We start from the raw sequence: 22,054 nt of genomic DNA on the forward strand, positions 1-22,054 counted from the left end.
CTTGTATATCCTAACATCACTTTTTAAGGCAAAGACTCATCTTCAAAACTCAAAAGAACAGACAATGATTCTTCTGTTTCCCCCATCCTGTCTGAGTCTCCCCACCCTGTCTGAGTCTCCCCACCCTGTCTGAGTCTCCCCACCCTGTCTGAGTCTCCCCACCCTGTCTGAGTCTCCCCACCCTGTCTGAGTCTCCACACCCTGTCTGAGTCTCCCCACCCTGTCTGAGTCTCCCCACCCTGTCTGAGTCTCCCCACCCTGTCTGAGTCTCCCCACCCTGTCTGAATCTCGCCACCCTGTCTGAGTCTCGCCACCCTGTCTGCGTCGCATCAAACGACGAGCATCACTTACACCGGGAATCTTTCCCCTCAGCTGGTCAACTTTTATATTTACTGCTTCCCCAGTTATCACTCCTTTATCACTCCGTTATCACTCCGTTATCACTGCTTCCCCAGTTATCACTCCGTTATCACTCCGTATCACTGCTTCCCCAGTTATCACTCCGTTATCACTCCGTTATCACTGCTTCCCCAGTTATCACTCCGTTATCACTCCGTATCACTGCTTCCCCAGTTATCACTCCGTATCACTGCTTCCTCAGTTATCACTCTGTATCGCTGCTTCCCCAGTTATCACTTTCATTGGTGCCCTTTTCTTGAGAGCGAAACAATTCCGTTTTCTTGCCTCCATTTGTTTTACTCCGAGCACTTTCTCCCTCTGACCAACAGAAACACAAACAATTATCACTGGACCACTTCTGGTTACCCTCACCGATTCCACACTACCCAACTCTGTTTTCACCCACCGTGAGACCACAAAATGTTTAAGCCAAAAGGCAAAAGTCCACTTTATGGAAAAACTTCACTCCTACTGTCACAGACTCATCTTTATCCTGACCCTCGGTGTATTCCTCTATCTCCGATAACTTCACCACACCTACCACCTGCGATACTTCACCCTCATTCACTTCCATTTCTCCTCCTGTCTTCAGCTCCCTCTGCTTACACTTTCTACCACTCTTCTTTAACAAACCATCTACCTTTTTCCCCCATTTATATCTGACTCAAGCTCACCCTCTTCTCCCCTCTCTCTCTCTCTTAGACCTCCTCTCCCTCTCTTTTTTTCCTCCAATCCTCCTCCGTTTACCAAGTATAGCACATCTCCTTATGATAATACTGTACTACTCCTGACAACCATCTTGTTCTTGCTTTCTCTAGGGACTCCATTTCCCCCACATCGTCAGATGTAGCGCGCAACAGTCAGTGAAGTAAACAACAGCCTGTCACACCCTAACCTGTTTCACCTGTCTTGTGCTCGTCTCCACCCCCCTCCAGGTGTCTCCCATTTCCCCCATTTTCCCCCTGTGCATTTATACCTGTGTTTTCTGTTTGTCTGTTGTCAGTTCATCAAGTCTACCAGCGTTTTTCCCTGTACTCCTGGTTTTTGCTCTAGTCCCTGTTTGGACCGTTCTGCCTGCGGTTCTGTACCTAGTGACACTACCCTGGATTACTGACCTATGCTTGACCTGTTGTTTGCCTGCCCTCTGTTTTTGTAATAAACTTTTGTTCATTCCAACTGTCTGGATCTGGGTCTTATCCTGAGGTCTGATAAGATACCCATTCGTTACACGAATGCCGCAAGTATGGTACTGTTGGCTTTGGCAAGGGACCAAATGGTCAAATATTTCTAACCTTGCATTTCCTACTAGGTTACTTGTCCTTACCCAAATCAAATCAACGTCTATTCCACATTGGTTCAATGTAACTTAATTGAAATTACATGGAAACAACGTTGATTCAACCAGTGTGTGCCCAGTGGGTAGTGTTAGAAGTTTGATGAAATAGGTCACTTGGTGGGGTTTTAGTTGATCACAATAATGGTCGTGATATGTTGTCGTTGTTGCGCCCATGACACACCAATGTTCCCCTAGTGTTTGGCAAATGGCAACACAGGAACAATTACCAAAGCTTTGGCGTGAAATCATGCAGCTCCGCCCCAAATGGCACCCTATTCCCTATGGTGCATACTATTGACCAAAGCCCTATAGGGATAGGTTGTCATTTGGGACAAACCCATGCTCTTTCTTTTCTTTGGGGTGGCAGGATAGCCTAGTGGTTAGAGCATTGGACTAGTAACCGAAAGTATCCCTAAAAAGTTGGAGGGAGGGAGGGAGGGAGGGAGGGAGAGAAAATAAGGCACCCCTCGGCAGGAAAAACAGAACTAGACAATAATTTGTGCCAGGTGTGATATCCTCCTAAATAGCTCAGGCTAATGTTCTTATCGACCCAGTAAGATCAGCAGTCTAATGTTTCTATCGACTCAGTAAGGCCAGCAGGCTAATGTTCCTATCGACCCAGTAAGATCAGCAGTCTAATGTTTCTATCGACTCAGTAAGGCCAGCAGGCTAATGTTCCTATCGACCCAGTAAGATCAGCAGTCTAATGTTTCTATCGACTCAGTAAGGCCAGCAGGCTAATGTTCTTATCGACCCAGTAAGATCAGCAGTCTAATGTTTCTATCGACTCAGTAAGGCCAGCAGGCTAATGTTCCTATCGACCCAGTAAGATCAGCAGTCTAATGTTCCTATCGACCCAGTAAGATCAGCAGTCTAATGTTTCTATCGACTCAGTAAGGCCAGCAGGCTAATGTTCCTATCGACCCAGTAAGATCAGCAGTCTAATGTTTCTATCGACTCAGTAAGGCCAGCAGGCTAATGTTCCTATCGACCCAGTAAGATCAGCAGTCTAATGTTTCTATCGACTCAGTAAGGCCAGCAGGCTAATGTTCTTATCGACCCAGTAAGATCAGCAGGCTAATGTTCCTATCGACCCAGTAAGATCAGCAGGCTAATGTTCTTATCGACCCAGTAAGATCAGCAGGCTAATGTTCTTATCGACCCAGTAAGATCAGCAGGCTAATGTTCTTATCGACCCAGTAAGATCAGCAGGCTAATGTTCCTATCGACCCAGTAAGATCAGCAGGCTAATGTTCTTATCGACCCAGTAAGATCAGCAGGCTAATGTTCTTATCGACCCAGTAAGATCAGCAGGCTAATGTTCTTATCGACCCAGTAAGATCAGCAGGCTAATGTTCTTATCGACCCAGTAAGATCAGCAGGCTAATGTTTTTATCGACCCAGCAAGATCAGCAGGCTAGTCTCTTTTTATTGGTATGTAACTGTTATGAAAGTTGTATTGTTTGTTTTGTATTTCAGTGCCACTTTAAAGGTGTACATGACACTGCAACACAAATGTTCCCATGGGGACAATAAAGTCACTAAACTAAAGAAACTAATCGACACACAGATAGCATAGAGGAGTAATAGGTTGTGTCTCAAATGGCACCCTGTTCCCTTTATAGTGCACTACTTTGGACCAGGACCTATGGGCCCTCCTCGAGAATAGTTCACTATAAAGTGCACCATATAAAGGGAATATGGTGCGGTTTGAGACGCAGCCCTATAATCTAGGATGACTCATCACCAGGCAGATATCTTGAGATAGATCTGTCAGAGAGCATCATGGGACATGACCAGACCAGAAGGAGCCAAAACACACATGACTGAGTGGTGGACCATACACGCAGACGCACACACACGCATTCACACACACACACACACACACACACACACACACACACACACACACACACACACACACACACACACACACACACACACTGGTAGATCAGTTAGAATCCATTTACACTGAGAGATAATGTTCACTGGCATCTTCTCTCCTGAAGACACGATGACATGCTGACTGGGGAGAGAGAGTACAAATAAATATATATATAAACTAGGTCTGCATCCCAAATGGCTCTCTATTCCCTATATAGTTTGGGACACACACAGGACAGCAGGCCTGGAAGAAGGGATGGAGGGAGAGAGGGATGAGACAGATGGAGAGAGGCAATGAGGAGGTGGAGGAGAAAATGGAAGAGAGCATCTGGTAATTGTCCATAGTGACGTTGTTGAGTCACAGAGACGACAGACAGGACAGATTGAACCTGAAGATGGAGAGAGAGAGGGGAGAGGGATAGAGGGGGCAGAGAGAGGGGAGAGGGATAGAGGGGGCAGAGAGAGGGGAGAGGGATAGAGGGGGCAGAGAGAGGGGAGAGGGATAGAGGGGGGCAGAGAGAGAGGAGAGGGATAGAGGGGGCAGAGAGAGAGGAGAGGGATAGAGGGGGGCAGAGAGAGAAGAGAGAGAGAGAGAGGGGGCAGAGAGAGAGGAGAGGGAGGGAGGGGGCAGAGAGAGGGGAGAGAGGGGGGCAGAGAGAGAAGAGAGAGAGAGGGGGCAAAGAGAGAGAGAGAGGGGGCAGAGAGAGAGGAGAGGGATAGAGGGGGCAGAGAGAGAAGAGAGAGAGAGAGGGGGCAGAGAGAGAAGAGAGAGAGAGAGGGGGCAGGGAGAGGGATAGAGGGATAGAGGGGGCAGAGAGAGGGGAGAGGGATAGAGGGGGCAGAGAGAGGGGAGAGGGATAGAGGGGGCAGAGAGAGAGGAGAGGGATAGAGGGGGGCAGAGAGAGAGGAGAGGGATAGAGGGGGGCAGAGAGAGGGAGAGGAGAGAGGAGGGGGATTGAGGGGGCAGAGAGAGATGGGAGAGGGGGGCAGAGCGAGAGGAGAGGGATAGAGGGGAGCAGAGAGTGGGAGAGGAGGGGGATCGAGGGGGCAGAGAGAGAGGGGAGGGATAGAGGGGGGCAGAGAGGGATAGAGGGGGGCAGAGAGAGGAGGGGAACAGGAGATGTTATGATTAGAATAGGACATCTTGTGTCGGAGAGAGAGAGAGAGAGAGAGAGAGAGAGAGAGGGATGGGAGAGAGGGATGGGAGAGAGAAAGGGTGGAAGGGGATGGGAGAGAAAGGGTGGAGAGAGAGAGGGGGGGAAGGGGATGGGAGAGAAAGGGTGGAGAGAGAGAGGGGGAAGGGGATGGGAGAGAAAGGGTGGAGAGAGAGAGGGGGGGAAGGGGATGGGAGAGAAAGGATGGAGAGAGAGAGAGAGAGAGAGAGAGAGAGAGGGGGAAGGGGATGGGAGAGAAAGGGTAGAGAGAGAGAGAGAGGGGGGAAGGGGATGGGAGAGAAAGGGTGGAGAGAGAGAGAGAGGGGGAAGGGGATGGGAGAGAAAGGATGGAGAGAGAGGGGGGGAAGGGGATGGGAGAGAAAGGATGGAGAGAGAGGGGGGAAGGGGATGGGAGAGAAAGGGTGGAGAGAGAGAGGGGGGGAAGGGGATGGGAGAGAAAGGGTGGAGAGAGAGAGGGGGGAAGGGGATGGGAGAGAAAGGGTGGAGAGGAGAGAGAGAGAGAGAGAGAGAGGGGGAAGGGGATGGGAGAGAAAGGATGGAGAGAGAGAGGGGGGGAAGGGGATGGGAGAGAAAGGGTGGAGAGAGAGAGGGGGGAAGGGGATGGGAGAGAAAGGGTGGAGAGAGAGGGGGGGAAGGGGATGGGAGAGAAAGGGTGGAGAGAGAGAGGGGGGAAGGGGATGGGAGAGAAAGGGTGGAGAGAGAGGGGGGGAAGGGGATGGGAGAGAAAGGGTGGAGAGAGAGAGGGGGGGAAGGGGATGGGAGAGAAAGGGTAGAGAGAGAGAGAGGGGGGGAAGGGGATGGGAGAGAAAGGGTGGAGAGAGAGAGAGAGAGAGAGGGGGGAAGGGGATGGGAGAGAAAGGGTGGAGAGAGAGAGAGGGGGGAAGGGGATGGGAGAGAAAGGGTGGAGCGAGAGAGGGGGGGAAGGGGATGGGAGAGAAAGGATGGAGAGAGAGAGGGCGGGGGAAGGGGATGGGTGAGAAAGGGTGGAGAGAGAGAGAGAGAGAGAGAGGGGGAAGGGGATGGGTGAGAAAGGGTGGAGAGAGAGAGAGGGGGATACAGAGAGATGTTATGACTAGAAACCTGACAGCTTGTGTCTGAGAATAGAGAGATGACCGAGAGAAAAGAGGGGGAACACAGAGAGCAGGGCAGATGAAGTAAGATAGAGGGGTACAGAAATAGAGAGACAGGGAAATGTAGATGGTAGGACTAGAAACTTGACATCCTGTGTCTGAGAATAGAGTGATGGAGAGAGAGAAAGAGAGAGAAACAGGGGGAAGTGAAGGAGAGAAAAAGAGAGACAGGTAGATAGATGGAAGCAGGTGGGGTTATAAGAAAACATGTGGCACCCTATTCCCTATATAGTGCACTTCTTTTGTCCAGAGCCCGTAATGCACTATATAGGGAATAGGGTGCCATTTGGGACACATCCATCAAAGATAGACAGACAGAGGAGGAGGGGAGACAGACAAACAGAAGGAGTAGGGGAGACAGACAGAGACAGAAGGAGAAGGAGGAGGAGGGCAGACAGACAAACAGACAGACAGACAGACAGACAGAAGAAAGAGGAGAGAACTGTTGGCTTGTCATTCATATCTGTTCATTCTTACCCACACATGGAAAAGCTGTCAGACTTCACTGCTGTCAAAAAACAGCAACTTAGAATAACGTGGGTGTTTGGGTAAACGCATCGTTTGATCAGCCAATGACGTGACTGCGCTGAGGAGTGTCAGATTGACGCATCAGAGCACTATCATTCCCCTTTCCTTTCCTCTTTCAACCTTCCCCTACTCCACTCCCCTTTCCTCTCCTCTGCCTTATCTGCCTGCCATCCTCACTCCATCAACCCTTTACTCACCTCCCTCCCTTCATCCCTCCCTCCCTCCCTCCCTCCTAACTCTCTCTCTCCATCCCCTCTACCTCCCTCCCTCCCTCCTCTCTCTCTCTCTCTCTCCATCAATCTCCCTCTCTCGCTTTCTCTCTCTCTCTCTTCATCCCTCTCCCTCCCTCCGTCCCTCCCTTCATCCCTCCCTCTCCCCCTCCCTCCCTCCCTCCCTCCCTCCCTCCCTCCCTCCCTCCCTCCCTCCCTCCCTCCCTCTCCATCAATCTCCCTCTTTCTCGCTTTCTCTCTCTCTCTCTTCATCCCTCTACCTCCCTCCCTCCCTCTCTCTCTCTCTCCATCCCTATCCCTCGCCCTCCCTCCAGTCAGTCTGTGTTTAGTGTTACCAGTAGCTCGTCACAGCTCTGAGACAGACTCTCCCCCCCGGATAGATGACAGCAGCCCTACCTACACCCTATTTGGTCCCTACCTCGTTATAGAGATGACTCTATCTCTGTCCCAAATATAACCCTATTTCCTATGTAGTGCATTACTTTTGATCAGGGCCCATAGGGTTGTGCATTTAGTACACAGCCTCTATAGAGTGGAGAAGGCCTATATCAGGGTTCTCCAAGCGAATTTGGGCCGAGGGTGATTTTATTTGGCCCCCAAGTTTTCTGAATCCCAATTTTTTAGGGTGGGGGGGGGGGCATTAAAGACTGTAAAAACACCAGCAAATCAGCTACAAGTCATTTTAATTTTGTAAATCTGTTCCAAATCATTCTCACGCACAATAGACATATGTGTGATCGTATGGAAACAAGGTTTGAGATGATGCTGTATTAGTCAAATATTACATCTGTTTGGGCTTCTTGCGCGTCAATTTGCAGTCTACATATTATTTGTCATTCTTTTCCGTTCCTCTGACTACTACTACAAGAAGAAATTGCCCCGTGGCTGAATCTAGTTGATGATCCCTGGCCTATATTATGGAGAAAACTCTGTAAGATATGGTAATAATGAACCCCTGCTAGGATATGGAAGTTGATTGCGCACACACACACACACACACACAACACAGCTAAACCAGTATGTTTTGAGCGTCAGAGAAGGGAGAAGTAGAGAGGTTGTAGGACAGAGGCTCCAGGTTAATTCAAAACAAACTGTCAATTCAGATAGAGACTACTAAAAACGACTTGTACTGTGGGTTAGCCACGCCTCTAACCACGCCCACACCTCTAACCCCACCAGCAGCTTAACAGCTAATCATCATGGTGGGCGTTCCCCTGCTCAGACCTCACGCATGCTTCCATGCCACATCATCTACTCTGCAGTCGGGCACCAGTTTGCTATAACATACTGTATTATGTGTTAGTTGATATATTCTTTTTTTTTATTGCTTTGGTACTATTTTCACAAGTATGTGGTGAGAAAAAAATAAGAAACTGCTCTTGCTAGCATCACTGCCCCCTTATTAAGCTTTACGTATCTGCTTCAAGGCCTTCGTCAGAACTTACAAGTATGTGGTAAAATGTCTTAACTCTCAGTACAAAACTCACAGCACACAAAATCACAGTAACTTTTTCACCAAACCCAATCAGTGTTTCATCTAGAAATACCTTTCATATAAAGTAACTGCCTTTCACAATGCAATGCTCACAATACTTTTCATATGATTCTCTTCTCATTTGTTTAAAGACATTTGACCATCACTTAATCCATCTCCACTTAATGGTTAATCACTGAACCGTTTGGTAAACCTATAGATTTTAAACTGGTTTGTCTACTATATATGGATTTAGAGAACTACAGAAATAAAATGTGAGTTTGTAAAGTACAAACATGTAAATGACATGTATGATACATGATAACCATACATAATGACTAGTCAGTATTGATAACAGACATGTATGATACATGATAACCATACATAATGACTAGTCAGTATTGACATGTATGATACATGATAACCATACATAATGACTAGTCAGTATTGATAATTGATTCCACATAGTGGTCACCATATAAAAGGGGGTGTGAACACTTGATATTTCTTTCAACATGGAGCAGATAGACAGCAGGGAGAGGAAGAAACCAAAGAGCTCCTGGGGGCCATCAGAGAGGTGGGCATGGGCCCCGTCAAAGAGGTGGGCATGGACCCCGTCAAAAAGGTCAAAGAGGTGGTCATGGACCCCGTCAAAAAGGTCAAAGAGGTGGATATCAGAGAGAGGAAGGCAGACAACAGGGAATTTACCATAGCAGAGGCTGCCAGATTAGTTCACCCTAATCTGAAAAGGTCAACTGTCAGTTTGATCATATGAACATTTCACCAAGACAACAGGATATGCACTATGCTTTACTATTACAGTAAATTACATATTGTAATGCATCTAAATTCACAAAACATGTTACAGTATTCTTACTGTTCTACCCTCAGAACTGACAGAAGACCCCATGGTGGTTGTCGTGTGCTGACCGACCAGCAGGAGTGGGCAGTGGTGGAAATTGTCACGGCTGTCAGAATGATCGGACCAATGGTTGTAGTTCCACATCTTTTTATTTATAGTGAAATGTTGCAATACACCAAATACTGAAATACAAAAAACAACAAACCGTGACGCAGAGAGGAAAACACACTACTCAAAATGAACAACCCACAAACCCAAAAGGAAAACCCCCTACTTAAATATGATCTCCAAACAGAGGCAACGAGGACCAGCTGCCTCCAATTGGAGATCAACCCCCCCCAAAAAAACAACATAGAAATAGAAAACCAGAAAACCAACCAAACACCCCCTGTCACGCCCTGACCCATCTACTATAGAAAATGACCTCTTACAAAGGTCAGAACGTGACAGAAATGGTGACGGCCAGGAATGACATACGGCTGTCCGAAATAAAACAAGCCATTGTAGCATCCATCAGCCTACCAACAATCACCCGCCTTTTGAAGAGGCACCAGGTATCTATGAAACACCGGGTGAAACATCTGCAGGCCGGGTATGTTCAGGTACAGTACTATATACTGTATTACTGTTACTATTAATGCACATGCTACTTCACACTATCATATTGGAACTATACTGTAAAAATAACTAACCAAAATATATTTTTAGAGGGTGATGGTCCTTGACGCTGCTGTGAACCCTCACAAGTATATCTTTGTGAGCTTCAACCTGGCAAAAACTCGGCGCCATGGGTGGAACCTCATCGGCCAATGAGCGACCGTCCAAGTGCCTGGACAACGTGGGGGAAACATCTCCATGTGCACAGCTATCTCTGAAGATGGTGTGGTAGGACGTAGGCCATTACTTGGATCCTACAAAGCTGCACACCTCATTGTGTTACCCAATGAAATTGAGCCGGCCTGTCAATGTGAAGCGGTCACCTACGTCATTGTATGGGACAATGTCAGGTTCCACCATGCAGAGGTGGTTCATGCAGAGGTAGTTCACCCTACACCTGCCCCATATTCCCCTTTCCTTAACCCTATTGAGGATTATTATTTTCAGCATGGAGGTGGAAGGTGTACGATCGCCATCCCCATGAGCGTGCCACCCTCCTTCTTGCCATGGATGAGGCATGCAACGACATCAATGCAGAACCAATGGTAGATAAAACAACTTGTCACACCCTGATCTCTTTCACCTGTCTTTGTGCTTGTCTCCACCCCCTCCAGGTGTTGCCCATCTTCCCCATTATCCCCTGGGTATTTATACCTGTGTTTTCTGTCTGTCTGTGGCAGTTCGTCTTGTTTTGTCAAGTCAACCAGCGTGATATTCCATGCTCCTGCTTTTTCCTTTTCTCTGTTTTTGCTAGTCCTCCCGGTTTTGACCCTTGCCTGCCTTGACTCTGAACCCACCTGCCTGACCATACTGCCTGCCCTGACCTCGAGCCTGCCTGCCACTCTGTACCTCCTGGACTCTGACCTTGTTATGATCTTTCACCTGTCCACGACCATTCTCATGCCTGCCCCTTGGATTATAATAAATATCAGAGACTCAAACCATCTGCCTCCCGTGTCTGCATCTGGGTCTCGCCCTGTGCCATTATACAACTAAATTGAAAATATATCTATTATGGTGATTAAACCAATGTTGTCATTACATTTCACAATAAACTTTCACTGCCGTTCAAAAGTTTGGGGTCACTTAGAAATGTCCTTGTTTTTGAATGAAAAGCTCATTTAAATAGTACCCGCAAAACACCAGTTTCAACGTCAACAGTGAAGAGGCGACTCCGGGATGCTGCCTTCTAGGCAGAGTTCCTCTGTCCAGTGTCTGTGTTCTTTTGCCCACCTTAATCTTTTCCTTTTATTGGGCAGTCTGAGATATGGCTTTTTCTTTGTAACTCTGTCTAGAAGGCCAGCATCCTGGAGTAGCCTCTTCACTGTTGACGTTGAGACTGGTGTTTTGCGGGTTCTATTTAATGAAGCTGTCAGTTGAGGACTTGTGAGGTGTCTGTTTCTCAAACTAGTGACAGGTTTGGAATGAAAGAGTGGCTGCGTTACAAGTGTGACTAGTTTGGAGTGTTGTACTTGTGAAAATGGTACCAAAGCGAGAAAAAAAATACTGTTAATACCTTTCCGGGCGTTGTAAGATCTGTCAGCACCGTGTCTGAGCAGGAGAACAAGACCAGAGTGTCAACATAGTCTTGGCCCAGTACATCAACACGTTGTTTTGATAGATTCATCATTTAGTGGATTTCAGGGCCAATGTTTCTTTTCCTTTTCACTGTATGGTAATATATTCCAAGTCAGCTGTGTCCACTTGCCGAGGTCAGTTGCCTTATTGCACAACATAGCAAAACGCTTGTGCGTGCGTGTGCAAGTGCGTGCGTGTGTTATTTGTTTGACAATGACGTGCTCGAGAACGTCTGTCTTCCTGCGGGACTTTGTTAACATGCACTGACAAGCCAAGCTTTGCTGATATGTGTGTTATGTGTTGTGTGTGTGTGTTATGTATGCGTGTGTGATCTCACACTTAAGCCTCCCAAATGTTCCCGATGTCAACGTGATCCAAGTATGTGTCATCACTCTGGTTCTGTTCTGTTGCTGCTCTCTCTCTCTGTCTGTCTGTCTGTCTGTCTTTCTCTCTCTCTCTCTCTCTCACTTTATCTCTCTCTCGCTCTCTCTCTCTCTCTGTCTCTCTCTCTCTTCTCTCTCTCTCTCTCTCTCTCTCTCTCACTGTCTCTCTCTCTCTTTCTCTCTCTCTCTCTCTCTCTCTCTCTCTCTCACTGTCTCTCTCTCTCTCTCTCTCTCTCACTGTCTCTCTCTCTTTCTCTCTCTCTCACTGTCTCACCTTCCTCGCTTGATCCCTGTTGCAGTCTGTAACTTTGTAGCATTTTTACGGTTAGTGTCAGGAGACAAGACTCTCCACGATGCAAATGACTAAATGTTCTTAATTAGCAAAACAAGCAAAGGAGCACACACACACTTAGCTAATTAAGACGGTTTATTGTACAGTCAGTTATTTGCAACACGTACAGGGAGAGTCCTGTCTCCTGACGGACACACATTAAACACACAAGGGCATCATGACACCATACCCAGAACAAATGTAGTGTGTGTGTGTGTGTGTGTGTGTGTGTGTGTGTGTGTGTGTGTGTGTGTGTGTGTGTGTGTGTGTGTGTGTGTGTGTGTGTGTGTGTGTGTGTGTGTGTGTGTGTGTGTGTGTGTGTGTGTGTGTGTGTGAGACAGAGAGCAAAGTGACCACAGGTACTCAGATACTGATCAAATACTTTTTCTGACTTGTTACAAAGACACACACACACACACACAGCTCTGCTGTGCTTTGATTTCACCAATAATGAGATCCCTACGGTGTGGGCGGGGGGACACAGAACAGAACAAAATGGAGATTAGGTAGGAGGAATGGCAGCCATGATAGAAACCAGGGAGTCACATCTAAACAGACCACTGATAGAAACCCTACACCGATATACACACTACACTGATAGATACACTACACTGATAGATACACTAGACTGATAGATACACTACACTGATAGAAACACTACACTGATAGAAACACTACACCGATATACACACTACACTGATAGATACATTACACTGATAGATACACTAGACTGATAGATACACTACACTGATAGAAACACTACACTGATAGAAACACTACACCGATATACACATTACACTGATAGATACACTACACTGATAGATACACTAGACTGATAGATACACTACACTGATAGAAACACTACACCGATATACACATTACACTGATAGATACACTACACTGATATACACACTACACTGATAGAAACACTACACCGATATACACATTACACTGATAGATACACTACACTGATAGATACACTACACTGATAGATACACTACACCGATATACACACTACACTGATATAAACACTACACTGATATACACACTACACCGATAGAAACACTACACCGATATACACACTGCACTGATATACACACTACACTGATATAAACACTACACCGATATACACACTACACTGATATAAACACTACACTGATATACACACTACACCGATATACACACTACACCGATAGAAACACTACACCGATATACACACTACACTGATATAAACACTACACTGATATACACACTACACTGATATAAACACTACACTGATATACACACTACACTGATATATACGCTACACTGATATACACACTGCACTGATATAAACACTACACTGATATACACACTACACTGATATAAACACTACACTGATATACACACTACACTGATATAAACACTACACCGATATACACACTACACCGATAGAAACACTACACCGATATACACACTACACTGATATAAACACTACACTGATATACACACTACACTGATATAAACACTACACCGATATACACACTACACTGATATAAACACTACACTGATATATACACTGCACTGATATAAACACTACACTGATATACACACTACACCGATATAAACACTACACCGATATACACACTACACCGATGTATACACTACGCCAATATACACACTACGCTGATATATACACTACACTGATATACACACTACACCGATGTATACACTACACCGATATAAACACTACACTGATATAAACACTACACTGATATACACACTACACTGATATACGCACTACACCGATACGCTACACTGATATTTTATTTATTTTATTTATTTCACCTTTATTTAACCAGGTAGGCAAGTTGAGAACAAGTTCTCATTTACAATTGCGAACTGGCCAAAATAAAGCAAAGCAGTTCAACAACATACAACAACATAGAGTTACACATGGAGTAAAACAACATACAATCAATGATGCAGTAGAAAAAAAAAATAAGACTATATACAATGTGAGCAAATTGATATACACTACTCTGATATAAACACTACACTATTATACAGAGGGGATTAGAAAATAACTAGATAGTATCAAAGAGAGGGGAGAGAGGAAGAGAGAGAGAGAGAGGACAAAAACACAGACAGAACAATGAGATGTGTGACAGTAAACTGACATTAGTTAATGAGGGTCCATGGAGATAAAGGAATGACGCCAGTACAGAATAAAGAAAGAAATAAATTAATAGTTGAACGATGCTTAAGGGCCTGTGAGAAATGGAAACAAAAATGTGCAACAGGGAACGGTGGAGAAGGAATGAAAAGAGGAGGAAAGGCAGGAAAAGGTGTGAGGGAGAGGAGGAAGGAGGAGAGACAAGATGATGGAAACAGAAAGAGAGAAGAATGTATGAAATAAAGATAGAGAAGGAGGGGTGAGAGTTGATGTTATGTTCCCTACAAGGTGATGTGAAATAAGCCCCAAAATATGCAAAATAGATGAGCACATGTTGCATACCTCACGTGCACGCTGTGTGCATGTGTGAAACTGTGTGTTGATTTTGCTGTTATGGGCATGTGTATGATTCAGTGTGGATTGTTCATTGTTGGGTGGATGTGTGAATGAGTCTGACTGAGTGTGTATTGTGTGGGGGCAAGTTGTGACAATTCCCAATTTGGTCACACTGTTGACGTATAACTTCCGGGACCAAAATGTTTATCAGACTGCCCAATCGTTTCTCCTTTGACTTTACCCCCCTTCTCCTCTCTACACTTCCCTCCCTCTATCCCTCTCTCCCCGTCTCTCATTAATATTCATTGATCTCTCTCTCTCTCTCTCTCTCTCTCTCTCTCTCTCTCTCTCTCTCACTCACTCACTCACTCACTCACTCACTGACTCACTGACTGACTTACTGACTGACTCATTAATATTAATTGATCCAGAAACAGATCCAAGGCACTCTCCCCCTCTCTCGTCTGATTGACTCCAACTCTGCCTCACTGGTGATTGACATGGCTGCCGTCCAATCAAAACCCACTCGGCCCATATTTTAACGTGTGGTTGCGTCATAGTGAGGTCTGTTGGCTCACATGTGTTGCATCCAATGGGAATACAATGTTGGCCGGCAGGACACTCCTTGGCGTATGTGTGCGTGTTCTGCGTGACGTTCCATTCAGAGAAGTCAGTATATTTCCTTATTTAGATCAGGAAAGCTGGGGATTAGTCACTAATAGTTCATGTGCTGGTCTGTACTATGGATGTCATCCAAGGGATGATTCTGGTCAAAAGTAGTGCACTATATAGGGAATGAAATGCCGTTTGGGACACAGGCTAAATGTGATGGTTCTGATGGTACAATACGAACGTCATCTAAGATGGAGTGTAAAGTAGAATGTTATCTCGAGAAATGTTTCTGTGTTGTGCATAATATATTTTATATAGCGCTTAAAAGTGTCTTCTGTCTGACGTACAGTACATTGAGAGGGAATCAAACCCACCACCCTGGTGTTCAGTATATAACCCCAGAGGGACTCAAACCCACCACCCTGGTGTTCAGTATATAACCCCAGAGGGAATCAAACCCACCACCCTGGTGTTCAGTATAAAACCCCAGAGGGAATCAAACCCACCACCCTGGTGTTCAGTATATAAACCCAGAGGGAATCAAACCCACCACCCTGGTGTTCAGTATATAACCCCAGAGGGAATCAAACCCACCACCCTGGTGTTCAGTATATAACCCCAGAGGGACTCAAACCCACCACCCTGGTGTTCAGTATATAACCCCAGAGGGAATCAAACCCACCACCCTGGTGTTCAGTATATAACCCCAGAGGGAATCAAACCCACCACCCTGGTGTTCAGTATATAACCCCAGAGGGACTCAAACCCACCACCCTGGTGTTCAGTATATAACCCCAGAGGGAATCAAACCCACCACCCTGGTGTTCAGTATATAACCCCAGAGGGACTCAAACCCACCACCCTGGTGTTCAGTATATGACCCCAGAGGGACTCAAACCCACCACCCTGGTGTTCAGTATATAACCCCAGAGGGAATCAAACCCACCACCCTGGTGTTCAGTATATAACCCCAGAGGGACTCAAACCCACCACCCTGGTGTTCAGTATATAACCCCAGAGGGAATCAAACCCACCACCCTGGTGTTCAGTATATGACCCCAGAGGGAATCAAACCCACCACCCTGGTGTTCAGTATATGACCCCAGAGGGACTCAAACCCACCACCCTGGTGCTCAGTATATAACCCCAGAGGGACTCAAACCCACCACCCTGGTGTTCAGTATATGACCCCAGAGGGACTCAAACCCACCACCCTGGTGTTCAGTATATAACCTCAGAGGGAATCAAACCCACCACCCTGGTGTTCAGTATATAACCCCAGAGGGAATCAAACCCACCACCCTGGTGTTCAGTATATAACCCCAGAGGGAATCAAACCCACCACCCTGGTGCTCAGTATATAACCCCAGAGGGACTCAAACCCACCACCCTGGTGTTCAGTATATAACCTCAGAGGGAATCAAACCCACCACCCTGGTGTTCAGTATATAACCCCAGAGGGAATCAAACCCACCACCCTGGTGTTCAGTATATAACCCCAGAGGGAATCAAACCCACCACCCTGGTGCTCAGTATATAACCCCAGAGGGACTCAAACCCACCACCCTGGTGTTCAGTATATAACCCCAGAGGGAATCAAACCCACCACCCTGGTGCTCAGTATATAACCCCAGAGGGACTCAAACCCACCACCCTGGTGTTCAGTATATAACCCCAGAGGGAATCAAACCCACCACCCTGGTGTTCAGTATATAACCCCAGAGGGACTCAAACCCACCACCCTGGTGTTCAGTATATAACCCCAGAGGTAGTGCTGGGGAAAAAACCTAAATGTGCACCCCTTGGGGTCCCCAGGACCAAGTTTGGGAAACAGCCATAAAGGCTATAGTCTGTTCCACATACATTAAGGCTCATATGAGGAAAACACAGGCCAGATATGATGTAATATTGATGTATATTCATATTATTATCAGTGGCGTAGTGGAGGCTAAACACATATAAACATATAAACCCACATATTGTAGAAAATGCATTGAAAATATAGGAAGCGTTAATTTATTCACCGCCAAGGGAGATCAGCGTTTACACACCACATGTTTTTTGAATCACTACTGTACATTGCTGATTATTACTGTTTAAATATAATATTGTTGAAACAGAGCAGGTGTTTCCTGCATGGTGGTGCCATTCTCTGTCTCCACACTGCTGCTCTTACTGCCATCTGCTTTGAGAGAGATGGAGGGAGGAGAGAGAGATGGAGGGAGGAGAGAGAGATGGAGAGAGAGAGATGGAGGGAGGAGAGAGAGTTGGGGAAAGATAAAGGAGTTAGGGAGAGAGAGAGAGAGAAAGAGAGAGAGAGAGAAAGCGAGGAGGAAGGGACTGTGAGAGCGAGAGGTGGGGAGAGATAAATGAGAGAGGGAGAGAGAATGAGGGAGAGAAAGAGAAAGAGGGGAGGAAGGGATTGTGAGAGAGAGAGGAGATGAAAAATTAATAGGAAAGATAGAGAGGGGAGAGAGAGAGAGAGAGATGGGGAGAAAGAGAGGGAGAAAGAGAGGGAGAAAGAGAGCAAAAAGTAAATAAGTGTGTGAAAGAGGGACTATGCCTTTTTATTAAATGAACTATATTGGTAAACCCTCTCTAGGGTAGGTGGGACGCTATCGTCCCACCCACCGTGCACACTATTCAACAGCCAGTGAAGTGCCAAATTCAAAACCACAAAATGTCATAATTCGAAGTTCTCAAACATAGGACTATTTTACACCATTTTATAGATACACTTCTCCTGAATCGAACCACGTTGTCCGATTTCAAAAAGGCTTTACAGCGAAAGCAAAACATTAGATTATGTTAGGAGAGTACATAGACACAAATAACCACACAGCCATTTTCCAAGCAACTAGATGCATCACAAATACCCAAAACACAGCTAAATGAAGCACTAACCTTTGACGATCTTCATCAGATGACACTCCTAGGACATCATGTTACACAATACATGCATTTTTTGTTCGATCAAGTTCATATTTATATCCATAAACCCCATAAACCCCACCCCCCGCGTGACGTTCAGAAAATATTTTGCCTCCAATACTGCCCGGTGGATCAGTACAACAATTTACAAAAATACTCATCATAAACGTTGATAAAATATTAAACTGTCATTCAAAGAATTCTAGATGAACATCTCCTTTATGCTAACGCTGTGACAGATTTCAAAAAAGCTTCAAGAGGAAAGCACACTTTGCAATAATCTGAGTGCTGCGCTCAGAAAAATACACCAGGCAATACAGATACCCGCCATTTTGGAGTCATCTAAAATATTAAATAGCATTAGAAATATTCACTTACCTTTGATGATCTTCATCAGAAGGCACACATATACTAAGACATTTGTGAAAATGTTATAACAATATAGAGTGGGAAAGCGGCCATGCGTTTGGACAATTAATAGACACTGCAGTAAATAAAACCTAATGAAAACATCTGTCTTGTCCAGGACCGGAGTCTACACAGACCAGTGCGCCATAGACAATCAGAGCTACAGCTACACTTTGAACTGGACTGTGTGTTTCCAGGCAGTATTGCCTGCCATCATTCACTATGAACTGGACTGTGTGTTTCCAGGCAGTAGGGCCTGCTATCATTCACTATGAACTGGACTGTGTGTTTCCAGGCAGTAGAGCCTGTCATCATTCACTATGAACTGGACTGTGTGTTTCCAGGCAGTAGAGCCTGCCATCATTAACTATGAACTGGACTGTGTGTTTACAGGCAGTAGAGCCTGCCATCATTCACTATGAACTGGACTGTGTGTTTACAGGCAGTAGAGCCTGCCATCATTCACTATGAACTGGACTGTGTGTTTACAGGCAGTAGAGCCTGCCATCATTCACTATGAACTGGACTGTGTGTTTCCAGGCAGTAGAGCCTGCCATCATTCACTATGAACTGGACTGTGTGTTTACAGGCAGTAGGGCCTGCCATCATTCAATATGAACTGGACTGTGTGTTTCCAGGCAGTATTGCCTGCCATCATTCACTATGAACTGGACTGTGTGTTTCCAGGCAGCAGGGCCTGCCATCATTCACTATGAACTGGACTGTGTGTTTACAGGCAGTAGGGCCTGCCATCATTCACTATGAACTGGACTGTGTGTTTCCAGGCAGTATTGCCTGCCATCATTCACTATGAACTGGACTGTGTGTTTCCAGGCAGTATTGCCTGCCATCATTCACTATGAACTGGACTGTGTGTTTACAGTAGGGCCTGCCATCATTCAATATGAACTGGACTGTGTGTTTACAGGCAGTAGGGCCTGCCATCATTCACTATGAACTGGACTGTGTGTTTACAGGCAGTAGGGCCTGCCATCATTCACTATGAACTGGACTGTGTGTTTACAGGCATTAGGGCATGCCATCATTCACTATGAACTGGACTGTGTGTTTACAGTAGGGCCTGCCATCATTCACTATGAACTGGACTGTGTGTTTCCAGGCAGTAGGGCCTGCCATCATTCACTATGAACTGGACTGTGTGTTTCCAGGCAGTAGGGCCTGCCATCATTCACTATGAACTGGACTGTGTGTTTACAGGCAGTAGAGCCTGCCATCATTCACTATGAACTGGACTGTGTGTTTCCAGGCAGTAGGGCCTGCCATCAATCACTATGAACTGGACTGTGTGTTTACAGGCAGTAGAGCCTGCCATCATTCACTATGAACTGGACTGTGTGTTTACAGGCAGTAGGGCATGCCATCATTCACTATGAACTGGACTGTGTGTTTACAGGCAGTAGGGCCTGTCATCATTCACTATGAACTGGACTGTGTGTTTACAGGCAGTAGGACCTGCCATCATTCACTATGAACTGGACTGTGTGTTTCCAGGCAGTAAGGCCTGCCATCATTCACTATGAACTGGACTGTGTGTTTACAGGCATTAGGCCATGCCATCATTCACTATGAACTGGACTGTGTGTTTACAGGCAGTAGGGCCTGCCATCATTCACTATGAACTGGACTGTGTGTTTACAGGCATTAGGGCATGCCATCATTCACTATGAACTGGACTGTGTGTTTACAGGCAGTAGAGCCTGCCATCATTCACTATGAACTGGACTGTGTGTTTACAGGCAGCAGCAACAGTGTGACTTCAGATCATTAGAACACATTCACCAAAAGACACAAAATACACCTGAAAGGATTTCTGCAGTAATGTAAATACCACAGGAGTCCTCTTCCATTTGGGAACTTTACAGTCCTATTGATCAAACAACCATGAACAGGTTGGCTCTCTACCTCAGTTATCCACATCAACAACAACAAGACCAACAACTAATGCTAGCCAGAGTGAGATGAGCTAAAATCTAACGAGGGAACATTAGATAAATGCCCTCAAACTTTTTCAGCTATTTAACAGTCAAAATGTCACTGATAAACGATGGGGAATAGTAAGTAACCTGCTGGTCCTCCTGCAGCTTGCCTGCCGATGCATGCTTGTCCCAACAAAGTACCCAAGCTAACTGGCTAAAGTTGTCTAGATTGCTAGCTACTTCCAGATGTAAATGAGAGAACAGCCCACTCTGACCATGTGACTCTCCCTAGCAGAGCTGGTTAGGCTGTTTACATGTTATCTAGAAACAGTGCCTCCCAGGTGGATGCAGCCAACAGTGTACCAAGCAGACCAGCTGTGGTTTACAACCTGATAGCAATATGTTTGGGACTACCGAGAAATGTATTGGTGAATTCTATTAATCATGCATTGAACTGCATCCATCTATTCTGCCAACAATAACTTAGTGGACATCATGGAACGTTGAGTCAAATAGAACCTATTTTAAAACCTCTTATAAAGTTGGTAACATAAACTGGGAATTAGATATGTTTTACTGATATGATTGTCTACTTATTTCATATCTGCAAAGTAGTTAAAACGTTGTCAGTTCCACTTTAAGATCCCATTGTAATATTAATGTACTGTACATTAAGAGACTATTTTAATCAAATCAAATCAAATTTATTTTTATATAGCCCTTCGTACATCAGCTGATATTCTCAAAGTGCTGTACAGAAACCCAGCCTAAAACCCCAAACAGCAAGCAAAGCATGTGAAAGAAGCACGGTGGCTAGGAAAAACTCCCTAGGAAAAACTCCCTAGAAAGGCCAAAAACCTAGGAAGAAACCTAGAGAGGAACCAGGCTATGAGGGGTGGCCAGTCCTCTTCTGGCTGTGCAGGGTGGATATTATAACAGAACATGGTCAAAATGTTAAAATGTTAAAATGTTCATAAATGACCAGCATGGTCAAATAATAATAATCATAGTAGTTGTCGAGGGTGCAACAAGCACGTCCGGTGAACAGGTCAGGGTTCCATAGCCGCAGGCAGAACAGTTGAAACTGGAGCAGCAGCACGGCCAGGTGGACTGGGGACAGCAAGGAGTCATCATACCAGGTAGTCCTGAGGCATGGTCCTAGGGCTCAGGTCCTCCGAGAGAAAGACAGAAAGAGAGAAAGAGAGAATTAGAGAGAGCATATTTAAATACACACAGGACACCGGATAAGACAAGAGAAATACTCCAGATGTAACAGACTGACCCTAGCCCCCCGACACATAAACTACTGCAGCATAAATACTGGAGGCTGAGACAGGAGGGATCAGAAGACACTGTGGCCCCATCCGATGATACCCCCGGACAGGGCCAAACAGGCAGGATATAATGTACTGTATAATATTGATGTACTGTAAATTAATATACTATTGTAATACTGATGTACTGTACATTAAGAGACTATTGTAATATTGATGTACTGTAAATTAAGAGACTATTGTCATGTTGATGTACTGGACATTAAGAGACTATTGTAATACTGATGTACTGTACATTAAGATACTATTGTAATACTGATGTACTGGACATTAAGAGACTATTGTAATACTGATGTACTGGACATTAAGAGACTATTGTAATACTGATGTACTGTACAGTAAGAGACTATTGTAATACTGATGTACTGTACATT

The sequence above is a fragment of the Salmo salar genome, chromosome ssa04 (genome assembly GCF_905237065.1).
Source record: "Salmo salar chromosome ssa04, Ssal_v3.1, whole genome shotgun sequence".
Taxonomy (NCBI): Eukaryota; Metazoa; Chordata; class Actinopteri; order Salmoniformes; family Salmonidae; genus Salmo; species Salmo salar.